The sequence below is a fragment of the Oncorhynchus mykiss genome, chromosome 27 (genome assembly GCF_013265735.2).
Source record: "Oncorhynchus mykiss isolate Arlee chromosome 27, USDA_OmykA_1.1, whole genome shotgun sequence".
Taxonomy (NCBI): domain Eukaryota; kingdom Metazoa; phylum Chordata; class Actinopteri; order Salmoniformes; family Salmonidae; genus Oncorhynchus; species Oncorhynchus mykiss.
The window spans coordinates 22,627,008-22,651,856 of NC_048591.1; the positions used below are offsets into that span (position 1 = coordinate 22,627,008).

Consider the following 24,849-nt stretch of genomic DNA (forward strand, 5'->3'; position numbering starts at 1 on the left):
GTATTTTTTATTGTACCTTCTTGAACTAGGCAAGTCATTTAAGAACAAATTCTTATTTACAATGACGTCCTACCCCGGCCAAACCCTAACCCGGACGACGCTGGGCCAATTGGGATGCCTCTCTGAGATGCAGTGTCTTAGACCACTGTACCACTCAGGAGCCCCAAGTGGCGTAGTGGCTTGTAGATGGGTAAGAAACTAAATCAATGTAATCCTTTTTCAATTCAGGCTGTAACATAACAAATGTGGAATAAGTCAAGGGGTATGAATCATTTCGGAAGGCACTGTACATGTTTCAAGCAGACCACCATAGTCCCTATGCCCAAGAATGCCAAGGTTACTTGTCTAAAGGATTGTCGTCCCGTAGCACTCACATTTGTAGCCATTAAATGTTTTGAAAGGCTGTTCATGGCTCTCATCAAGACCATCATCCGAGACACCCTGGGCCCACTCCAATTCACATACCACCCCAACAGATCCACAGATGACGCAATCTCGATTGCACTCCACACTGACCTCTCCGACCTGGATAAGAGGAGCACCTATGTGTTAATTAATTACAGCTCAGTGTTCAGCACCATAGCGCCCTCCAAGCTCACCACTAAGCTAAGTACTGAACACCACCACTTACCTACCCTGGGACTGAACACCACCCTCTGCAACTTGATCCTGGACTTCCTGACCGGCCACCCCAGGTGGTAAGGGTAGGTAAGAACACATCCACCACGCTGACCCTCAAAATGGGGGTCCCTCAGGGGTGTGTGCTTAGGCCCCTCCTGTACTCCCTGTTCACCCACGACTGTGTGGCGGCGCATGACTTCAGCACCATGGCGATGATGAGACAGCATATAGGGAGGAGGTCAGAGACTTAACAGTGTGGTGCCAGAACAACAACCTGTCCCTCAACGTCAGCAAGAGAAAAGAGCTGATCGTGGACTACAGGAATAGGAGGGCCGAGCATGCCCCCATTCACATCGACAGGGCTGTAGTGGAGCGGGTCAAGAGCTTCAAGTTCCTCTGTGTTCACATCACTAACATGATGACCACACTGCCTCCGCGCGTGCGTCTGCCATCGTGTGTGTGTTGATTTTGTCTTTCCCCACCAGATGCGCTCATGACAAGCAGTTAAAAATACCAAAACCAACTGTGAACCAACTATATTAATTTGAGGAGTGGTCGGAACACATACAGTGCATTTGGAAAGTATTCAGACCCCTTAACTTTTTACACATTTTGTTATAATACAGCCTTTATCTAAAATTGATTCAATTAAAACCCCATCAATTGACATACAATACCCCATAATGGCAAAGAGAAAACAGTTTTTTAGAAATGTTCATAAATATATTACAAATAAAAAACAGGAATACCTTATGTACATAAGTATTCAGACCCTTTGCGGACTCGAAATTGAGCTCAGGTGCATCTTGTTTCCATTGATGATCCTTCCACCTGTGGTAAATTCAATTCATTGGACATGATTTGGAAAGGCACACATCTGTCTATATAAGGTCCCACAGTTGACAGTGCATGTCAGAGCAAAAACCAAGCCATGAGGTCAAAGGAATTGTCAGTAGAGCTCCGAGACAGGATTGTGTCGAGGCACAGATCTGAAGAAGGGTACCAAAATATTTCTGCAACATTGAATGTCCTCAAGAACACAGTGGCCTCCATAGTTCTTAAATGGAAGAAGTTTGGAACCACCAAGACTCTTCCTAGAGCTGGCCGCCCGGCCAAACTGAGCAATCGTGGGAGAAGGGCCTTGGTCAGGGAGGATCAAGAACTCGATGGTCACTCTGACAGAGCTTCAGGCTTCCTCTGTGGAGATGAGAGAACCTTCCAGAAGGACAATCATCTCTGCAGTACTCCACCAATCAGGCCTTTATGGTAGAGTGGCCAGACGGAAGCCACTCCTCAGTGAAAGGCATGACAGTCTAATTGGAGTTTGCCAAAAGGCACCTAAAGGACAACGACCATAAGCATACAGCCAAGCTTCGGGACAAGTCTCTAAATGTCCTTGAGTGGCTCAGCCAGAGCCCGTACTTGAACCCGATCTAACATCTCTGGAGGGACCTGAAAATAGCTGTTGCAGCGACGCTCCCCATCCAACCTGACAGAGCTTGATAATATCTGCAGAGAAGAATGGGGGAAACTCCCCAAATACAGGTGTGCCAAGCTGGTTGCGTCACATCCAAGAAGACTCGATGCTGTAATCGCTGCCAAGGTGCTTCAGCAAAGTACTGAGTAAATGGTCTGAATACTTATGTAAATATGATATTTCAGTGTTTTTTGTTTTTAGAAATTAGAAACATTTAAAAACTTTTTTTTTGCTTGTGTGAAGATTGATGAGGGAAAAAAATCTATTTTAGAATAATTTTGTAATGTAACAAAATGTGGAAAAATTCAAGGGTCTGAATACCTTCCGAATGCACTGTATGAAACGTTTGTGGACATTTAGCTAGGTTGCTGTTGCTAGCTCATTTATCCTGGAAAATCAACATGGGCTTATTTTACCTTAAATGCATATGGTTGGTCCTTTTTTTGCTGGATCGTTGTAGAATTTTGACCCACTTTCAGTCACATAAAAAGGTGTGTTCTCTACTCTGACAATTCATTCACAGATTAAAGGGGAAAACTAGTTAGTGTTCAGTTATTTTTCTTTGACTAATCTCTCCTTCTTCTTCTTCTTCTATGGATTTCTTTATTGCGGTTGGCAACCAACTTTAAGGTATATTCCCGCCACCAACTGGGCTGGAGTATGGACCTCACTCATCTTTCAATCACCCACGTGGTTATATGCTCGTAAAAACCAATGAGTAGATGGGAGAAGTGGGACTCAAGCGTGTAAAATAGAACCGTCTAAAATAGTTATATTTTAGCGCCTGGCTACGCATACACCCGTTGACATGTGCGAGCAGATTGGATGAAATGACTGAAGAACATGTACAGTATGTGTCCATTTATTTCGTAAGCACTGGCGGTCTGGTCAGCATGTTAAAATATAAAAAGTAAGACAATAAAATAACAATAATGAGGCTTTATACAGGGGGTACCGGTACCATGGCAATGTGTGGGGGGTACAGGTTAGTCGAGGTAAATTGTACATGTAGGCAGGGGTAAAGTGACTATGCATTGATAATAAACACAGTAATGTCAACATCTGGGTGGCCAATTGATTAATTGTTCAACAGTCTTGAGGCTTGGTGCCCGGGTAATGCTTGCCGTGCTGTAACAGAGAGAACAGTCTATTACTTGGGTGATCAGAGTCTTTGACAATTTTTTGAGCTTTCCTCTGACACTGCCTAGTATATAGGTCCTGGATGACAGGAAACTTGGCCCCAATGATGTACTGGGCCGTACGCACTACCCTCTGTAGCGCCTTACGGTCAGATGCAGTTGCCATACCAGGCAGTGATGCAACCGGTCAGGATGCTCTCGATGGTGCAGCTGTATAACTTTTTGAGGATCTGGGGACTGTCGTGTCTTTACTATGGATTAAGTGATATATGATGTGAGCCATGACCAGCCTTTCAAAGCACTTAATGGCTACCGACCTGAGTGCTAACGGGCGGTAATCATTTAGGGAGGTTAATTAAAAACGAAAAGCTGAAATGTCTTGAGTCAATAAGTATTCAATCAATTTGTTATGGCAAGCCTAAATGTGTTGACGTCCGGATGAAAAGCGTTCCCAAAGTAAACGTCCTACCAAAATTTCAATGAATGGCACTTCTATAATAGGGCAAAACCATGCCTGATTGTAGTTTCTAGGGCTTCCACTAGATGTCAACAGTCTTTAGAAAGAGTTTCAGGCTGGTTTTTTGAAAAATTTGCCCGAAATTGTAATTTTTCTAGGTGGCTCCCATTTTGGCTGTAGTGTTTCCAAGCGTGTGAATGAGAGCGTGTTCTTTGGTATTTTTCTCCGGTAAAGACAATAACGATTCTCTGTCTAAAATTGTATAATTTATTTGTGTATTATGGTACCTAAGGTTTGATTATAAACGTTGATTGACTTGTTTGGACAATTTTATTGGTAACGTTTGGGATTCATTTTTTATGCATTTTGAAGGAGGGAAACCGAGTGGATTATTGACTGAAGCGTGCCAGCTAAACTGCCAGCTAAAGTTTATCGAACAAAAGGACCATTTGTAATGTAACTGGGACTTTTTGGAGTGCCAACAGAATAATATCTTCAAAGGTAAGGCATATATTATATCGCTCTTTCTGACTTTCGTGTCGCAACTCCCTGGTTGAAAATGATTTGTTATGCATTTGTGTGCTGGGTTTTTGTCCTCAGATAATTGCATGGTTTGCTTTTGCCGTAAACCCTTTTTGAAATCTGACATGGCGGCTGGATTAACAACAAGTTAAGCTTTATTTTGATGTATTTCACTTGTGATTTCATGAAAGTTTAATATTTATAGTAATTCATTTTTTATTTGACGCTCTGCAATTTCACCCGGAAGCTGTCGAAATGGAATGCTAGCGTCCCACTGGTCCGCAAGAAGTTTTAACGAGTCACATAATACGTTGCATGGACTAGAGAGTTTTTTGGGGGAATAAAAATAAACAGAATAGAGCTAAGCACAGGAAAACCCCTGAAGGAAAACTTGGTTCAGTCAGCTTCCCAACAGACACCTTTCAGCAGGGCAATAACCTAAAACACAAGGCCAAATATACACTGGAGGTGCTTACCAAGGCGTCATTGAATGTTCCTGACTGGCCTAGTTACAGTTTTGTCTTAAATTGACGTGAACATCTAATCCAGGTGTGCAAAGCTCTTAGAGACTTGCCCAGAAAGACTCACAGCTGCCAAAGGTGATTCTAATATGTATTGACTCAGGGGGTTGAATGCTTATGTAATCAAGATATATTAGTGTTTTATATATATATATATATATATATATTATTTACTAATGTTGCAATGTTTCTTCCACTTTGACATTACAGAGTATGTTGTGTAGATCATTGACAAAAAAATTACTATAAAATACATTTTAATCCCACCCTGTAACATATCAAAATGTGAAAAAAGTCAAGGGGTTTGAATACTTTCTGAAGTCACTGTAGTATCCCTGCACAGCAACTCTGAACTTGTACTCTGAGTATATGTCCGAGTTATCGTTGTTCACGAAGCATGTGACAAATACAATTTGATTTGATTTATAGGCTGGAGGCCATCTGGCTATCATAGTATTCAAATAAATCAATAAAAAAGTTCACATAACAACCAAATTCTAGATGATCAGAAAGAACAGACCTAGTTCAATAAATTGCTAAAACCCTTCTCCGTCTAACAAGAAGAGATACCAAACAGAATACCAATCAATCAAAAAAGAAAGGCTTGTAATCGTGTCGTATTGTAGTTCATGCAATTCACAAACCTCTTCCTCATCCAAAGAGAGTGTGAGGTCAAAGTGCAACGGAATAACTCTTTGTGGCTTACCCCTATCCACCAAAACACACTTGGAAGACATTTCATTAGTGAGTACTTCCTTTGTATGCAGGTTGTATTAAAATGTCAAAAAAGTATCTCTCTTTGTAAAGCTTGAGTGCAGTGATGAATTCGGCATATAATGTCAAATGGAACTCAGACAGTCAGAGACTGGTGTGGTCTCATTCAGAGGCTCCATAAGGTCCCAACCGTTTTGACACCCTGTGTGAATGTGGCATATAATGTGGATTCTGTGGCAAACAGATGCCAAGTTACATCCCTTTTATATTCTACAAAGAGACAAAGTAGGCTTAAGATATAAATTCAAAGTGAAACTGTCAAGCCATCTCTTGGGATATCAGCATAGAGGGTCAGCATAGCATATAGATGCCACAGTCACACCTTAAAAGCAACTTTTTCTTTTCCATTTTAAAATGGAAACAAATGTGTTTTGGCACCTATATGTTCACATTGTACTATGATTGACTGATTGATGTAACATACAGTATGTGATAGACTAGTGAAAGGCTTTGCTTTCTTGTCAATAGATATAAAGTAGCAGTACAATTTACAGTAGTAATCATATACAGTACTATACTAAAACATTTCCTGAGATGAGCAACAGGGCTCTATTTCATAACAGTCTCAGTACTGTAGCTGCATTCATAGAAGTGAGCATTCCTCCTGAACATGTACTGTAGGTGTGGTGCAGTGGTGGGTGGGAAGTGAGCCCTCAGCTATGAGCAATGAAATGATCAAACAAAACACACAATATAGTCAAAGCCTGCCAATTTTCCATAGATTTCTTGAAGGCATTATGGGAAGGAAAACAACAACACATTTTGGCGAATGGTAAGGAGTATAAAGTACTGAAGTTCATTCAGGGTTCACACTTTCAAGTCATTTATCAGGGAGGGAGGATAAGCTCCTGCAGCTACCCAGCTAGAGGAGTAAATAAAACAAATCAGAATTTACTCTGTGTGCTGTCCAGTTCGAAGAATAGGTCAGACAGTAAAGCTGTCACTATATAGCTTTATCTTATCTTATTTAATGCCACCTACCAGGCTGCCCTGCCCAGCACGGCCCAGTGCGGCCTAGCCCCCTCCTCCCACAGAAGTGGTGTAAATTTCTGTCCCACCAACCAACCCTAACCCTAACCCTAACCAGCAAAACAACCAGCTCAAATTTAAGACTTTTAATTCCAACATGATATGTTCTAATTCAATCCAAGGCAAACCTATTGTTAAAAAAATATAGTACAAAGTCATTGTTTATACACTTATTTCTATTGAGAGGTGGCTGTTCCAAATGTTTCCTATTTTGTTGCCTTACAACCTGGAATTAAAATAGATTTTTGGGGGGTTTGTATCATTGGATTTATACAACATGCCTACCACTTGGAAGATGCAAAATATGTTTTATTGTGAAACAAACAAGAATTTAAAAAAAATGAAAACTTGAGCGTGCATGCATAACTATCCACCCCTCCCCCCTCCCCCCAAAGTCAATGCTTAGAGCCACCTTTTGCAACCTCTCTTGAGGTATGTCTCTATAAGCTTGGCACATCTAGCCACTGGGATTTTTACCCATTCTTCAAGGCAATACTGCTCCAGCTCCTACAAGTAGTTGGATGGGTTCCACTGGTGTACTGTACAGCAATCTTTAAGTCGTGCCACAGATTCTCAATTGGTTTGAGGTCTGGGATTTGACTAGGCATTTCCAAGATATTAAAATGTTTCCCGTTAAACCACTTGAGTGTTGCTTTAGCAGTATGGTTAGGGTCATTGTCCTGTTGGAAGGTGAACCTCCGTCCCAGTCTCAAATCTTCTGAAGACTGAAACAGGTTTCCCGCAAGAATTTTCCTGTATTTAGCACCATCCATCATTCCTTCAATTCTGAAGTCCCTGCCGATGTTTCCCAGTCTATGCCGATGAAAAACATCCCCACAGCATGATGCTGCCACCACCATGCTTCACTGTGGGGATGGTATTCTTGGGGTGATGAGAGGCGTTGGGTTTGAGCCAGACACAATGTTTTCCTTGATGGCCAAAAAGGTCAATTTTAGTCTCATCTGACCAGAGTACCTTCTTCCATATGTTTGGGGAGTCTCCAACATGCGTTTTGGCGAATGCCAAACGTGTTTGCTTATTTTTTTTCTTTAAGTAATGGCTTTTTTTCTGGCCACTCTTCCGTAAATCCCAGCTCTGTGGAGTGTATGGCTTAAAGTGGTCCTATGGAGAGATACTCCAATCTCTGCTGTGGAGCTTTGCAGCTCAAACCGGATTATCTTTGGTCTCTTTGTTGCCTCTCTGATTAATGCCCTCCTTGCCTGGTCCGTGAGTTTTGGTGGGCGGCCCTCTCTTGGCAGGTTTGATGTGGTGCCATATTCTTTCCATTTTTTAATAATGGATTTAATGGTGCTCCGTGGGATGTTAAAAGTTTCAGATATTTTTTTATAACCCAACCCTGATCTGTACTTCTCCACAACTTTTTCCCTAACCTGTTTAGAGAGCTCCTTGGTCTTCACGGTGCCCCTTGCTTAGTGGTGTTGCAGACTCTGGGGCATTTCAAAACAGGTGTAAATATACTGAGATCATGTGACACTTAGACTGCACACTAGTGGACTTTATTTAACTAATTATGTGATGGGTTGCACCAGATCTTATTTAGGGGCTTCATAGCAAAGGGGTTGAATACATATGCACGCACCACTTTTCAGTTTTTGTCCATTACATGAAATCCAAATAAAAATACATTTATATTACAGGTTGTAATGCAACAAAATAAGAAAAATGCCAAGGGGAATGAATACTTTTGCAAGGCAAGTATGCTTATTGGTCATAGTATGGATATAGCTAGTGTGCCAAAAGTTCCTGAATGTTGTGCTAAATTTGCCAAAATACGAACTATACAAGCAGTGGACACTATTTTCGTGCATTTAGGGCCTATAATGAAATTCTTCAGAAAATGGGTGGTTTCACAACGTTTTCAGATTTGAAGAAAATGTTGGATAATATGCAGCCGAAGTCCGACAGCGGATACAAATTAATTGCTTTAACTAATTATAATTCATTAACTCTTATTTAACTCACTAAGAAAATATTGAGCAATGTAATAAAGTTATGACTTTTCAAATAAGTTATATTACACGTTATGTTGGCTGACAATTTGTTAGCTACGCTATCCTTAAGAACCTCATAGTATTACAGCAGTATGGACCATTATGTTAGCTAGTTACCTAACGTTAGTTGGCTGCTAATACATCGAACTTGCCAGGCAGTATATTAACTATATGTTATCTAACTAACTACCCAGCATTTATTGACTTGATTATTCACGTAATTCTTAGCTAAGTGGTATATATCTCAATGGACATTGTTAATTCAACTTCTTACATCCATCTTTTTTGGGGGTATTTTGTGGGTTATTGTCTATGTCTATGTCTAGTTGCCTATGTCTGCACTAGTATTATTATAGCTTCACGTTCGTTTTGTAGGTTGTTTAATGTCCGTCTTCATTAAAACATAACATGTATTCAATTCACGCTGCGCCTTGGTCTCCTCCGTACAACGATCGGGACATTGGCTTGGCTAAAACCCTGGTTGGGAGACCAATTGGATAGCTTCAGATTTACTCTCCAGTAGGAGCTGCTGCACAGCCTATTTTTTTGCTGATAGGGAAACAACGTTGAAGATCTGACATTGTTTCAAAGGTACTTAGGTTTGACTATGCTGAAAACTGGTTACCATGATGACATAATCCTGTGGTTGAAATTTCACCCTCAAAACAGAAGTTTATGTTAATAACTTTTTTCAAATCCAGTGTATTTTCCACGTAGATTCCATGTCACAATATGTTGATGAACTATGTTGAAACTATATTCATATAACCAGTTTGTGTATGGTGGGAAAGTGTGTGAGGGGTACATATGTCTAGAAATAGGATACAAATTGGAATTATTTTCCAACCCCCAATTTACAGAAATGTATTTTTACTTCTGTAGAACGACCCATACAGTACATGGTTGAGTTCACCCACAGCGCTGTCAAGATGGACACTGTTGTCAGCGGGATGTGACAAGCTTCATGTTGTTTGCCTAGACAGCCTGCCATCTCCTTAATGAGGCCCCTAGCTCCCTTATGTAAGGTAAAAATATGTCCGAAAATAACTTGTAAATACCTTAACCCATAACAGTCTAAGCTATTTGATTTAGGATTTTAAGACCCTTGGAACTATACAAAAAAAATACTACTATTAGCCGATACAAACACATTGAATAACAGATTCACTAAATGGAACAACACATAGTCCTCCCAAAAATCAAAAGGAAGTTTGTTCTGAAGTGTCTCTCCTATATCTGAGTGATATAAGAAAGATTAGGGAATTTGGCACATAAGTGTCCATATACTCTATACTTCCATAGATTTTTTTCAATTGGTACTGGGGGACCTTCAGAAGAGTCTTTTGAGGCCTGTGGGCGTCTTAGAGCAAAACAACTGACATGTATGTGTTCGTGAGAGTCTCATCTTATTAAACTAGTGTGTAGCCTAAACTGTTGGGACACTACAGACAGAAGTTAAACCAACTTCAGACGAGTCCCAAGACACTTGTAGGGGTCATAGAGTGAAATGGGGGACACCATCGTGTTTCTTCAGAGTCTAATAGTTTATAGGCTAAACCATTTGGATGTTACATACGATTTTGTGAAAACACAGATTTTGGGGATTTCTCATGGTCTGACGCTCTAACTCTGTCACCTTTCATCGCAGATGCGTTAGTGCGGCACAGGCGGATGCTGTGAATTGAAACTGACAGATTATTATGGGAATTATAATCTTTTTTGTATTATGCTAATTTGATTTCCGCTGGGGTGTGGCAGGGGCGTGGCCAGAATGTTTTGGGGGGATAGGCCTAGAAAAAGTTGGATAGGCATTTTTTCTACTTATGTATTACATTTATTTTGTGATGTTCACCGTATATTATTTTGTAATACAATCATTTTATACTAGTGCATAGTACTTGGAGCAACCTAGTTACATATATAAATAATTACCTATCCCAGCATATTAAAATATGACAGTAACTTTAGACCAGTTGCCAACTTGCCAACAACATAAAACTCATCTTCAGGCGCACTTTAATCTCGATGGGCAAACAAGCCTATATTTGATGTTACAGTTTATACCACGACGGGCAGTAGTACTATAAAATGGTACCTTTAGTAGACGTATCATAAGGCGTGACCTACATCACAAGGCGCAGACAGCGAGGCTTTAAGTTGAATATGGTGATGATTTCATCATAATCCAATTTATCTGTCAGTTCACGCTCAAAAGACAGCAAACTGAAGTGGTTCAGCCAGGCGCTTGTCATTGATGTGCGAAGACGATTTTTTATCCTAGTTGTTGTTGAGAAAAGTCTCTCCACACTGCATTATGTCATTGGAAGTGTGACAATAATCCTTAACAGATAGTTTATATTAGGGAAAATATCATCAGGGCAGCTGTCAAGAACACTCATTATGGAGGAAAAGTCACTCTTTCCCATGTTCATTTTGCGACTCAACTGTTGAATGAAAACAGTGAATTCAGAATCCTCAATTGATATTGCATAATGATCACATGTGGTCTTCAGCTGCTCTTTAAGGCCTCAAATTCTTTGGGAAAGGAGGCTGCCGCTTGCATGATCCCATATGTGTCTTCTTGAAATCTTGAGTTTAACTCAGTAATCTGTCTGTCTAGAATATTGTTCCAAAGTTGCCTCAGGTCACTGTCACTCTTGATGCTGGATGTTTTCCCTAATGAAGTTGTGACTACACTGGCGGCCAATTATACAGGCAGTTTTCGCTGCCATGATGCACTCACATCCCAATATCTAATATCATGCTTAATCTTCATTTCTTCATTTAGCTTGAGAACTTAACCAAAGTCTCCTCTATCTCTGAACGTAGAAAAGCTGCTTTTGAGGATTTCAATTAAACCAATACAGTCCGTCAATCCCTTCGTAGCAAAATCACTAGTGTCAAACAATTTACTAAACGTGACTAACAGGAAAAAAAACTTTGTTATAAGAGGGCATTGGCTTCTAATTTGGTTTGTCCACAAGCCTCTGAGAAATCTGCAAGAACCTCTAAAATGACATCTAGCAGTAACAGCACTTTACTCACAGACCCTGATTTTGAACTCAACTCAACCCTTTCTGTACTTCTATGAATCCAGCATGTCTGTGGGATCCACTCATATATGTGTGTAGCTGGTTTACTTTGTCAAAAAAAGCATTGATATGTCCTGACACTTTTGTCGCGGTTTACAGAACCAAATTCAATCGGTGGGTGTTGCAATGCATATATACCGCTGGCTTAAATCTTTGCTTTTGTAGGATGCACACAGTAATAAGTTCTCGTTTAGATTGATCTTTATATTAATCTGCTAGCATGGCAAAATAAGTGGAAGGCGCAGAATGAGCTTCATCTTTTATCCTCCACAGTAACAATGATGCTGCACACTCTAGCAACTCGTTCTGAATTTCGTGGCTCATAAGCGTGGCATTGCGAGGTAGCTCATTAATTAAGGATCGGTGTCCCGTCAATGGGACAGTTGTAAATCATGCGGCGCCTTCTGTCACCATCGCAGATTTTAGAGAAACAACAAATGTCGGTACATACTGTATAAGTGTCTTATATCGGCTGAAAGCTTAATTTCTTGTTAATATAACTGCACTGTCCAATTTACAGTAGCTATTACTGTGAACAAATGCCATGCCATTGTTTGAGGAGAGCTCTTAACAACAAAACACTTTTTTCACCACGATAGGTTAGATAAATTCACGTCTGAAGGTGAAATGTGTACTTACATTCTGAAATCCTGCTCTGATTTAACATTCAAAGGGTCCCAGAAATAACATGAAGTGTCGTTTTGTTAGATAAAATAAATTTTCCTATCCTAAAAAGGTCCATATAGCATGCACGATCGATTTTGTATTTCCACTCGTTCAATTTGCAAAGAAAGGAATCTGTGAAAATCTAACCCTAAACGTTGTTTCAATGAGTCAAATCACGTTCGTATATATTCCTCAGAGATCCTATAAGGTATCAAGACTTCACTATTTCATTAGGGGTGTAGTATATCCTATAGGACACCATATTTGTCCAGAGAGCGCCTTCATAGCACACCGATGACGCGGGCGGCCATCACTTGAATGACTGTATCTTTGTCAAATAAGCACCAATCAGGGTCAAACAAAGCTAGCCAATGAGCTGGGTTTTACGGGAGTATCCGGAAACCATGTATACTTCGTTAAATGTAGCTACTAACCTTGTACAACAACATGCCTTTTCATTTTGGACAAAAATTATAAGGAAATTCAGAGTTGTGAAGTTATGAAAAGTGGTTGTTTTGCAAATGTTGAACTTATAATATGGCTAGTAATACTTGGAAAGCTAAATCAATGGCCAAGTATACTGATTTGACGATATTCTTGCAGAAAAATGCAATATGAATGCGAATGTCTGGGGACTTTACACTAAAAGTCTTGTAGTTCAGTCATACTTCGAGTTATCCATCTTTCTCTTGCATTTCAAAGATGGTGGTAGAAAAAGACTAGTTGTTTTTTTCTTTGTATTTTCTTCTACCAGATCTATTGTGAAATATTCTCCTACATTCAATTTACATTTCCACAAACTTCAGTGTTTCCTTTCAAATGGTACCAAGAATATGCATATCCTTGCTTCGGGGACTGAGCTACAGGCAGTTAGATTTGGGTATGTAATTTAGGCAAAAATTTGAAAAAAAAGAGGGCTATCCCTAAGAAGTTTTAAGCCTGTTTTGTATTTCTGAGTCATACTTTGAGATGAAATTGAAGATTTCTAAAAAGTTACCTTTGTTGATTGCCTCTTCGGTTTCTCTATGCCCTCTGAGTGGAATATCCTGCTTTGCACACATGTGCACAGTTTCTTTCTGTAAAATTCATGTTTGCATCACCATGTATTTGGTTCAACACAGTCCCATGACTTCTAGGCCCATGGGTCACCTTGTAGGATTCACATTTTGCAAGAGCACTAGCATGTAATTAGCTATTCTCGTGTTTGCAGCAAGCATTTCTTGTGAGTTTCCAGTTTTTAAATCCATCTCGTATAAATCTGAATTTGTCATTTGCCCCAGAAATTTGTATATAAAACGTACAATAAATTGCATCTTTTGCTTTACTATACTCAATCCACATGAACTCGTCATACCACCTTGAAGAGAAGCAGAGTAATTTGCCATTGTTCATACTTGAAGGGAACTGCTAGCTTTGGTTGACAGGCTGGTTCATCAACGGCAGACAAATCTGTCGGGTGACCTACTGCAGGTTCACCCCCGCCTGCAGCATCAAGAACGAGAGGAGACGGTGGGGTTGGCAAGCATGCCTGGCTCAATGTGGCATTGGTGGTTGTGATGGCGATTGCGGTTGTTTCTATCCTAGCGCCACCTGTTAATGTCTCATTCTGGAAGCTATCGGTAGATTGATCCAAAATATTTTCTGGCACACACTCCTTTTCCTCTAGATGTCTTTTTTTTTTTTTTTAACCTAGTGATCGCCATTTGGTTTGCCATTGCTAGAACTACCAAATGACCTTAGCTGGTGAGGCAATTCGAGTAAGCTAGCGTGGTAGAGCTTGCTAGCTTATGCACTACAAAGTTTAGTCATGTGACGTTGTTCAGGTAAACCACCATATGATTTTAAAAAAATGTAACCAATAGTCGGAAGCCAACTTGATTACCACTGACTATTTATTTGTTACATTATATTAAAATGACCTATAGAAAATAAATCTCACATGCATTTCTTTTAAAAATGTAATAAAATAAATTTAAAAAAAAATGTGTATTGAATAATTTCTGGAACTTTTTTTGGGGTAGGCTACACCACTGGGGTGTGGATATCGACCTTAGGGGGTTAATATATAAATCAATAAAGTAAGGGATTTATTTGTATACAGTTTGTATTGAGAATGTAGGAGAAACCAACCTACGGACAAGAAATAATGATGTTGAGAGAAATGTCAACCAGGAATGTAATCTACCTTGGAGGAAAAATAGATTCCTGCCAATGCTCGTGTCTCAGATCCCAGTCTACATGTGAGATGTCATGTAAAGTGGGCCTCATTGAACTGTGGATCAGATCTGGCCTGGTGACAAGCCAGGGGCCTGGGTAGATGCTACACCTCTCTTGTTGTCTGGTTTATCAATCTCTGACAGCCCACAGCTCTCTGATGGCTCCTGCCGTCACAGGAGCATGCATCATACACTTGTCAAACCACCTCTCCCTTCCCTCCACCCCCGTTCCTCTGTACCAGTCAGCCAGCAACACAGTCTCACCACACCGTTTTCATTATGGTGACAAATCCTGCTTAATCTGGCATCCATCTGTGAGGCACGGGGCTTCGTGTTGAGTGACTCAAGTCCCTCATCATCTGCGTTTCACAGATGGATCTCCATGCATGCAGGGTCTCCAGGGGGCTGTCTGGTGGCCTGGTGGCCTGGTTCCTGGCCTGGGCAGGGTGGAGGACAGAGCCACATGGCCTGAGCCCCAGGGCCAGAAAGGCCATCTCCTCCATAATAGAGTGAGGTTAATGAGCGGGGCTCACCCTCAGCTTAGTCCATTAACCTGGGAGCTCACCCCACACAGCTCCATTTCTGCATGGCTAGCTGAATTTCCATTACTGATCCATTCTCTGTGTATGCATATCCCCTTTCTTCTTCCCTTTCCCACCATAGTTCTTCCCTGTTCATATGATGGGATTAACTAGACTGACTCCAATCCAAGACCTGGCTTTGAACTCAATGTGCTGTCTTGTTTCACTGTTTATTCCCATAAGGGATAAAGCTGGCGTGGTTACAGTACATAGTTAGCACAGTCTCTCATCCAAATGGATATGATGACAAAATAATGACAAATAATGTTGTAGCCCTTTCATTAGTTTTCTATCCCACCCTAATTAAGCTGCCTCAGTTAATGCTCCCGAGTGGCGCAGCGGTCTAAGGCACTGCATCTCAGTGCTAGAGGTGTCACTACAGACACCCTGGTTTGAATCCAGGCTGTATCACAACCATCTGTGATTGGGGTTCCCATAGGGAGGTGCACAATTGGCCCAGTGTCTTTTGGGTTTGGCTGGTGTAGGCCGCCATTGTAAATAAGAATTTGTTCTTAACTGACCTGGCTAGCTATGTAAAGGTTAAATAAAAAAATGCCTTAGGATACTGATAGAGCATGTAATATATATGCTGAGCTGAAAAGTGTACATTGCGCACAGTATGGAGGATAGCTCAAATTAGGGACCTCACACATATTAACCTGACAGTACAACTGTGCCAAGGATTCTGGGCAAGGGTGTTTACTTCAACGACACGGTTCACCATTTTTGTAATGAATATAGCGTAATCAATTTTCTACACTCGGCTACTGTAGATACCAGTTAGTCTTGCAGATAGCGGTGCTATCCCACAATAATATTTGATGCAAAGCCATTAAGATGGCTTATTGTCAAGCTTGTTTTCCCCCTCATAATCGAATCAACCTGGAACAATTGACCTTGACAGACCAGAAATCCTTTCACAGCTCTCTCTAGCTCATTCCCATGGTGCAACGGGACATTACAAAGCTGTTTCATTATTGGCTTTCTCATTGCTCCCAGGGCCATTAACAATCAACAATCCCTTTTTCTCTCAATATTGTTGCTGATCTGCTCTTTATGGTCAAAAACAGGATAATTGAAGGCCGTATAGCACAGATATCTCACTGTAATAAAGTACATAACACACCGTATGGGTGTTGGTGGTAATCACTAATGGGAATGCAATGGGCTGTATCTAACCACGCTTGCCCTCATTTATTTCAAAATGCCGAACGGTTCATCACTTCAACAGACAAAAATAGATTTTTTTCAGACTCGGGGCACAAGATCCAGGCCTTAAGACATTGATAGATACATTGACAGTCTCATGTTATGGCTGTGAAAGAGAGAGGGGAAAATGCAGGTAGAGTGTTGCTGCAAAAATTGCAGAGAGAGGTGGTTCCAAGGACGGATAACAACTCTCCTGTGTACTGTACCTAATCATCTGCAATGCTTCATTGGACAACAGCTGTATCACATAGAAATAAGACTAGTAATATGTTGACCTGCGTTATTAAGCTGAGTCATGGTCTTCATCTTTGGAACTGTAGGCAGGAGTGTCTGTTGGCCATATGAAGAGCATAAAACCCCTCAAGTAGGTCAAATTATGATTCACCATAATGTCTTTATCTTGTTTCCATGGAAATGTGTGAAGGATGTTAGCTTTGCCTGGTGTGTCTAGTATTAATTGAAGAGGGACGTAGTCAATGCGACCGGTTTAATAACTCTGCGCACTGTACCCAGATTATCTCTGTAGTGTTTCTGTCCTTCAAAAATACCAAAACATCTTCATGGATAGAACATAGATCTTTGTGAGTAGGTAACAAAATATGAAATTCTTTCTATGTGCAGTATGAAAGAGAAACTCTATTTTACTGGATATATGCCCTTTCTCTACTGTAATTCAGCTGTGCGAAGGCATTGGGTCGCATCAAATGTTGAAGCCAACACAAGAGCTGATCCCAAAGAGGACTTAAGGATTACGGAACACTACTGAATGTATTAAATGTAAAACCACCTGAAGCCCTCCCATAACTCACGGCTACTGTTGATGACAACATTCTTACACACATCCCCCTCGATGACTTCCAGCTCAGCTCTTATCGGTCATAGTCACTTTAAATCTCCTCCATGTTTCACGGCACATCATTGCTGACATGTGGAAAGATTCCCCAGTGACATAAAAGTGCTTGGGCGTCTACGGCCGCGTAATTCTGATTCCCAGGAATAGAGAGAGCTGTTTTAAGGATGTTAAGCATTAAATAGTTATCTTTTTTTCATGGGATTATCTGAGCGGGAGGAGTTAGTATTCAGACAGAGCTAACTGGCACTGTGAGATCTGTTCCTATCCAAGTGGAACACATCTCTAGGCATGCAAAATATGCAGGCTTAAGTCACATAATCCCTTTCAATATCAGTTAGAATGTCAATACACTGACATGAGTGGACAAGATGTCTGAGCAGGCTTACTGTTAAAGGACTGGCACTACATAACATCATTGTATTGTCATTATTTGTACAGGTTACTATTGCTAGATAGTGCAGTTATGTAAATGCTCTGGTGACTGTACACTGAGTCATTGTGACAACAACCCACATTTAAAACGAAGTTGAATGCAGTTGCTCACCGATGGCATTTGGTAAAGAGAATTTTCTTGCCCTTTTCTTATATTTTCCCCGTACACACAGACATTGTTTGTGCAAGGCCTGCAGATATCGAGGCAAATAATTGGATATACAACTCTCAGACCGAAGTGCATCTCAGAGGCTAAACAAACAATTGTGCTCTTTCCACATCTGGGTCTTGCTTCAAATGAGGCCATCACTGGAGAATCCTGTGGTATTTCTATCACAGAGTCTTGGGTGGCATAGCACTATCAACATGACTGAGCAAGGCTGTCTGAGCCCAGCTAACTATGACAGTTCTGGAAAGCTGAGGGAGGTATTTGATTTTACTTCTTTGAAGTAAATGGGTTTACCCAAGCGTTAAGTTTACACTTTAGTGTATGAATTAGCTATTACATACCAAATGTTTTCTATTCCATTTTCTTCATGCAGAAGATGCAAATGTATATCAAATCATACAAAGGAAAATAAACTAAAGTTGAGTTTGACAGAATAATTCATAGTGTAAAGAGAGAAACCAAACCCATGTACATGATTTGTTTCTGTGTTGTTTACCCAACAACATCAGTGTGGGGATTTTTCAAACTGAGCATTTCTCTAAAGCTTTTTGCCTGACTGCAATCTGTAAAATACCCTGCTCCTTCTAGATTAATCCTGAGAGTTGTGAGGCTTGAGGTCATAGAACCAACATTGTGATGATGAGTATGACCCCGACCCAGATATGAGGTCCTTCATGCCTTCAAAGTCCTCACCCAGGCACTTCAACACAATCAATACAGCCCTCCCAGGGTTGGCTGGCAGCACCAGACCAGAATCCATTATGCTCTCACGCAATTGTTAACCTTTGCATTAAGGAGTAACATTAACTTTGTTTTGACATGGATATCATCTGGTACATTACAGTAAGGAGGGAAAGACAGAGAGGGAGAGTAATACAGAGAGGGAGAGTAATACACAGAGAGCGAGAGAGCGAGAGAGAGGGAGAGGGAGAGAGAGCGAGAGAGAGAGCGAGAGGGAGAGGGAGAGAGAGAGAGCGAGAGAGAGAGCGAGAGGGAGAGGGAGAGAGAGAGAGCGAGAGAGAGAGAGAGAGCGAGAGAGAGAGAGCGAGAGAGAGAGTGCGAGAGAGAGAGAGCGAGAGAGCGAGCGAGAGGGATAGCGAGAGAGAGAGAGAGAGCGAGAGAGAGAGAGAGCGAGAGAGCGAGAGAGCGAGAGAGAGAGCGAGAGAGAGAGAGAGAGAGAGAGAGACTATCATGCTGGGAGTAAGCCTACAGAAGTGGATAGTAGCCAGAAGTGCTGTGTTAAAAGAATCCATCCATCCTACATGGACACCCTCTTCTCATACCTACTGATTATTTATGTGGAGTCTGTTAAAGTGCTGAGCATGGCTGAGCGTATAAATTGGACTGTGATCATCATCAGAATCACAGGCTCACATGGGAAGCAAATGGGAGGGAGAGGAGGGGAGAGAGCCTATTACCAGAGCGTCAGATCATCAGCTCATCAACAACTGCGGAAAACTTTGATCTCCCTCTCTCACACATATGTGGTTTGCATGTAGGCCTAGGATCTAGCCCCAGCAACCTCTGTGTCTACTGGTGCACAACGTTGTGAAATAATTATTATTCATATGAGCTGACTGAGTGCCTCATCTAATTCCATATTTGACTTGGTTCACTGACTGATGTATATGTGGGAGATGATTTGGGTCAAGTCTGACTTGCAAATACATTGAATTTGTTAGGCAACTTTTTCTAAATAGCCGCATAATCTGAAAAATTATTGGAGCATACCTGATTTGATCATATTCTTCAAGGCAATATTTGTTATTGTTCAGTGGTACTAACTAGGGTCATCATTCTCTTAACAATGCATTGACTTTCTAATAACACTCTGATGAGGAATCAAAAGGGATAATTTAATCAAATTCCATGGCAGAGGGTAACTCTACTTTCTAATTCTAAAGAGTCTGAACTCATGCAAATTTGAGTTGTTCTCTCTGGTGTCCGATCTCAGTGGATGCTCTACGTTGCCGTCTTTCTCTGGAGGTCATATTGGCCACCCCTGAAGGTATGGACCTGGTCAGAGTGCCAACTGTGGAGAGGCCTGCTAGGAGAGCCATATGTTATCAGTTAAATCACAGTCAATGGAGGCTGTTACTGCCAAAGTCCTGACTGGTATCTAATGAAAACCATGTCATGCTCCACTGCCTCTCTTTTTAAACCAGTGATGTGAAGGAAATAGGAAACGACAGAGGTAATACTGCATTCAAACCTCACAGTTTAGAATGCAGCGCATGAAATAAAAATTGGGCAGTATATGGCCGCCTCTCCATTTTCAGTTTATGAAAATGAATAGTTCACAGTCCATAACGATCCACATCAAGGGAGAGAGGAGGTGTATACAATCAGTAGTTTCTGTATTATTATCAATAGGCTGGTCTGGACTCGTCCCATCCTTCCCTATCTTACTGGTTCAGGCCAGGGCATCACAGGCCAAGATCAAATATGTTATTTTCATTACAGAAGGCTATAAGTTGGAGGTGTGGGCCTTGGCCTCTTAATGTTTGTGTTAGCCTTGTGGCAAGTGAGGTTGACTGACTCATAGAGGAGATACTGTATATCCTGTTTGCCCAGGTTTTCACACAGGGGTTTGAGAAATGTACTGTATACTGTAACACGTTGTCTCTCTTCAGTAAACATTCTCAAAGGTGTTTGGACAAGGATGTGATCACTTCAGTTTTTACAATATGGGGAAAGGGGACCTCAAAATGGAGGAAGAAAGGAACTTGAAATATCTTTATTGGGATACAGTCAGTTTAATTGTATATTCGAATACAGTACCTGCAATTACCAAAGAGGAATGTCCTCCGCAACGTCCATTTCCTTCAATAATTGGAAAAAGAGCAAAGCTTTTACAAAGCATCCAATTTAATAGCACTATATTCTGAGTCCTTGGCGCGGCACCAAACAAAGCTACATATCTGTCTGCCTGAGGGACTGCATTAGTTGCATATGATGGCAGAGGACCCAGACTGGGCATATCTGTAGGAGGGGGAAACAGAACACCATCCTGACACAGCTATGATTTACTTATCTAATGAATCAACAGCCTTCTATGCCAGCACCTGAAATTACATCATTTTGAAGTGCTGCATGAGTCTGAACACATCTGATGTTTTCAACCATACCATTTATACTCTTAAAGATGCAAAGAAAATCAATAGATTCCTTAACTGATGGATGGCTCAGGGAACATTAGCAGTGGTTTGACATTTCTGTGAAGTGTGGCATGCATGCATGAAATTGTACTTCACACCCCTGTCCTAGGTCAGGGTAATGCTAGCCAATCGGCATCTATAAAATGTTCCTTTTCCAACAAAGGAACTGCCAAATCATGCTGTATTTGGACAAATCCGCCAAATGTTAGCTTACATGCTGATTTTATGTAATGGAATTGCACACATATACTGTCAAGAACTAAATCAATATGAAATGGAAATTAATGTCATCCCAAAATAAAACCCAACCCCTAAAAAGTGCAAAAAGGTTGTTTTTAGTCTGAAAAGTTCAGTTTAGAAAAAGAGAGGAGATTGTGCCCTTGCATAGATACAAGGGTTTTTTGAAGCACAGTCGAAGGGCCACATCTATGTCACTAGTCATACTGAGTGATTAACGCAGTATGCTTAGAGTTTGTCAGTCAGAGGTTTGCTGTATAAGCCTGTCTGCATTGGACACAGAATATGTATTATTATGGCAGGTACCAATAAGGCACCACAGTGGAGATCATAATCAAGATGGCTGCTGCGGCAATTACATTTGACAGAGGAGAATTGGAGCAATGCCTTTGTTATCACTATCTCTGTAAAAGCAGATAGGGAAAATAGTCTTCCTTTCTTCATCTCACAAACCTTCAATTAACGATCATTGAGAGGTGCCTTGATCCATCTCAGCCAGCTTGGTGGGGAGGGAGAAAGGAGATGAGTGAAATTTGATTCCTCTTCCTCTTGATAGATTGACCGTGCATATCTTAAAAGGTTAAACATGGGTGTTTACAGAGACTAAATTGTTACTTTAAGAGCAGTCTGAGGTGTTTAACAACATAAATGATTGCTATTTTTTTTACTACACACTGTAGATCTATCACTTTGGTTATTCAGCAGTTATGTATTGTCATGTTGTAGTTCCTCAGAGATTCACTGTACAGACTGTTCTGTACAGATGGTTAATTATCGAATTGGAAAGAGAGACACCAAGGCTAGCTCTTGGTGGCCATGTATTATGATTCAGAAGCACTTCTTTGTATCGCTGAAAGTTGGTAAGTAACGTCACTCAAGTGGAATAACATTTTTAAAACAAGAACAAATAGGCTTGTGAAAATATAGTGTTTTTGTTCCTGCACATTTATACTATTTTATTTGAAGAAGAGCACTGTATAACTGTTTTACAGCAACACGAATGTCAAATAATTTTGTGCTGAGCCCTGTTTGATGGCATTAATGATTGAACTATAAATTGAACCCTGTTTATGATTGTGACAGCAATACAAGTGGCAGGGTGTTCTCCAAATGTTATTTGTGCCAGCACATTAAAGTGTGACTGTTTGTTTTCTCTGCAGCCTGCTTTGAAGTCATCATTGAGAGAGGCAATTGAGAAGACTACAAATACTGGTGAGTGCCACCTTTAAAAATTGAAGCCAATTTATTTACATACTGTATGCAGTTCAGGCTAACCTGGGGGGAAGGGGCGAGACATTGCATTGAGAATGAAGATATACGAAAGAAAACAGGATAATAACAACTAAAGAAAACAGGATAATGGAATGTCCTTATTCCCACTAACGGTTTCTAAAAGCTATTCAAATAATATATTTCTTTAACAGACACACTAGTACTCACGCACACACATACACACACACAGAAGGTGAGAGCTACACAACTCTGTTCCATACAGCAACGTTCCCTTCCCGTTTCAGTGCAGCTATTTCACCACGACTGGGTTTTTTTATCCTTTCACATAGGCAGGGTTGGGCTTGCGCCACGGCCGTTGCCTCCCAGCCTGCGCAATGGGAGTCGGCTCCATTATCAGAGCTGCTGCCTCGCCACCCTGCAGCAAACCCAGGATCCTCTGCTCCTGCAGATTTAATTTCTTATCTCAATAGGGAAAACAGCCCCTCTGATGAACAGCACAACTGCCCTGGGCTGCTGTGAATATGGCTCCAGAATACATACAATAGATGGTTCTGATGAACTTATGAACAGAGGAAAGCACTGATATTCCTCTCAGGAATTTACAGTTGGTAATAGATATTCAGGGGGATTTGCTATATAGATAATTATAACTGGGATAGGGCAAGGGGGAACCTCTCTCCAGCATTAATCCAGTCCCGGAACAGCTGAGAGCAATGTTTTATAAGGGTCTGCCATCCATGACATATCAGTAATATGTTGCTCTTGTGTACTCTGTGTTCTAAGACAGCCAGGCTTTAGATTATTGATTGCAGGTAGATGAAGAAGAGACAGGCAATAATTTCAAAAGAGGATTAGTGATGAGCTCCTCACCCACAATGCTCTCTGAGTTACATTTCCTGCTTCTTTAAAGTGTGTCCATGACACCCAGTGGGGATTTTAGCATTTCAATCTTGGTGGGGCAAACTCAAAAAAATATGTTTAGATGCATTCCAGCAAAGCCACTACACAACACAGCACTAAACAATACATTAAAATGCATAACGGTGCCCACAAACTGTTAAAAAATCCTTCTTGACGGGCACATCTAATGTAACTATATGGCAGCACCCAAGAGGCTTGAATTTTCTAGCTCTACCCGTAAATTGTGCGGTGATGTAGTGTTCCCATGAGTGACAGAACACTGAGCCAATCACGGCGCAACTAGAAAACCTTACCAACCCCTACGCTCCGGATTTTCCGCTGGCTGCCCCACCACAAGAGAAAGCACTGAGCTGCCTTACTGAAGGAAGGAAAAACGAGACCGTGTTTGTTTGCGGCTTTATTAACTCAATGATTTATTTATTTTGTTTGCAAACTGAAATGTGACACGTATTAATTCCAAAATAACATGCAAAGCATGAAACAACTAAACAACTAAACAGGTGGATTTGCCCACCTGCCCTGAATGACGGGTTGCCACTGATGTCACCTTAAAAATCAAATCTGAAAGGGAAGACTGTTTTACTACTTACAAGACAAATGTATTTACAAATGCTTTGGTGGGATAAAATATGCAAGCTTCGTACTGAGACTAGATTTTCGAAATTGTTTCTATGTTTGCAAGATGCTGTACACTTTTGTCCACAGAGGCCTGAGTCTTTTAGCTGAGCCTAAGTGTTAAACTTTTCCTCTGTTTTTTGTTGCTTTTGCTCACAGCTTCATCAATGTCATGCAGAGCCATAGGAAATGTAATTGTTTGTCAACACTTCTAGGCCTTAAAACAAAAGTCATTATGAGAGCGGAAAGTATTATGCCCTGATATGCCTTCGGTAAATGAGTTTCCCAATGTAGCCTACTGTATGGGCACCAGTTGTAGTCTATTTTATTTTAGAATGCGAAAGCTTAGAGTAGCTTCTTATCGCTGGCAATTTCTTCATAATTCTTAAGCATGTGGCCTAACCTCCTCAAGAATAATTTATAGAAATAATTTAAGTTAAAGGGGCAATCAGCAGTTGCTACACCCATTTCTGGACTTAATATAAATGGCTCATGAGCTTTGTTTAATTGTCATACCCCATCAGAACTCAAGATATAAGCTGGTTTTACTCAAACGTTTGTAAACAAATTAAATGTAAACAAACACTATATAGCCTCAAAACATGCTTAAAGCTATACTTTTTATATCACGGATGGTCTATGAATTTGAGAGTGGTTCCATTTCTCCAGCCCTATCCCTCAGCTTTTTACCGAAGCAAGGGTGGGGAGGATACTATGTTATTGTTTCTACTGTTGAGTTAAATTCCTATGTTTGTTATGTAGATATTTTCTGTGAATCTGTACTGTAAAAGCTTTCCAGATCTTTACAAGAAGAACAAAGACAGACTGTACAACACATCTTAATAAGCCAGGCCACACTATATATTAGATTTGCCAAGGTTAGGGCTTTGAATTCTGCTCATGGACTAACACATA

General features: G+C 40.8%; 1 protein-coding gene across 3 annotated transcripts in view; it reads left to right on the top strand.

The window, feature by feature from the left end:
- The window catches only part of LOC110507787 (leucine-rich repeat and fibronectin type III domain-containing protein 1-like), a 125,575-nt gene that overhangs the window by 40,148 nt on the left and 60,578 nt on the right, over positions 1-24,849 (top strand). For all 3 annotated transcript variants that reach the window (XM_021588023.2, XM_021588021.2, XM_021588022.2), the window contains exon 2: positions 22,326-22,377. The gene's annotated coding sequence lies outside the window, so the exon portion shown is untranslated. The remainder of the gene's footprint in view (positions 1-22,325; positions 22,378-24,849) is intronic.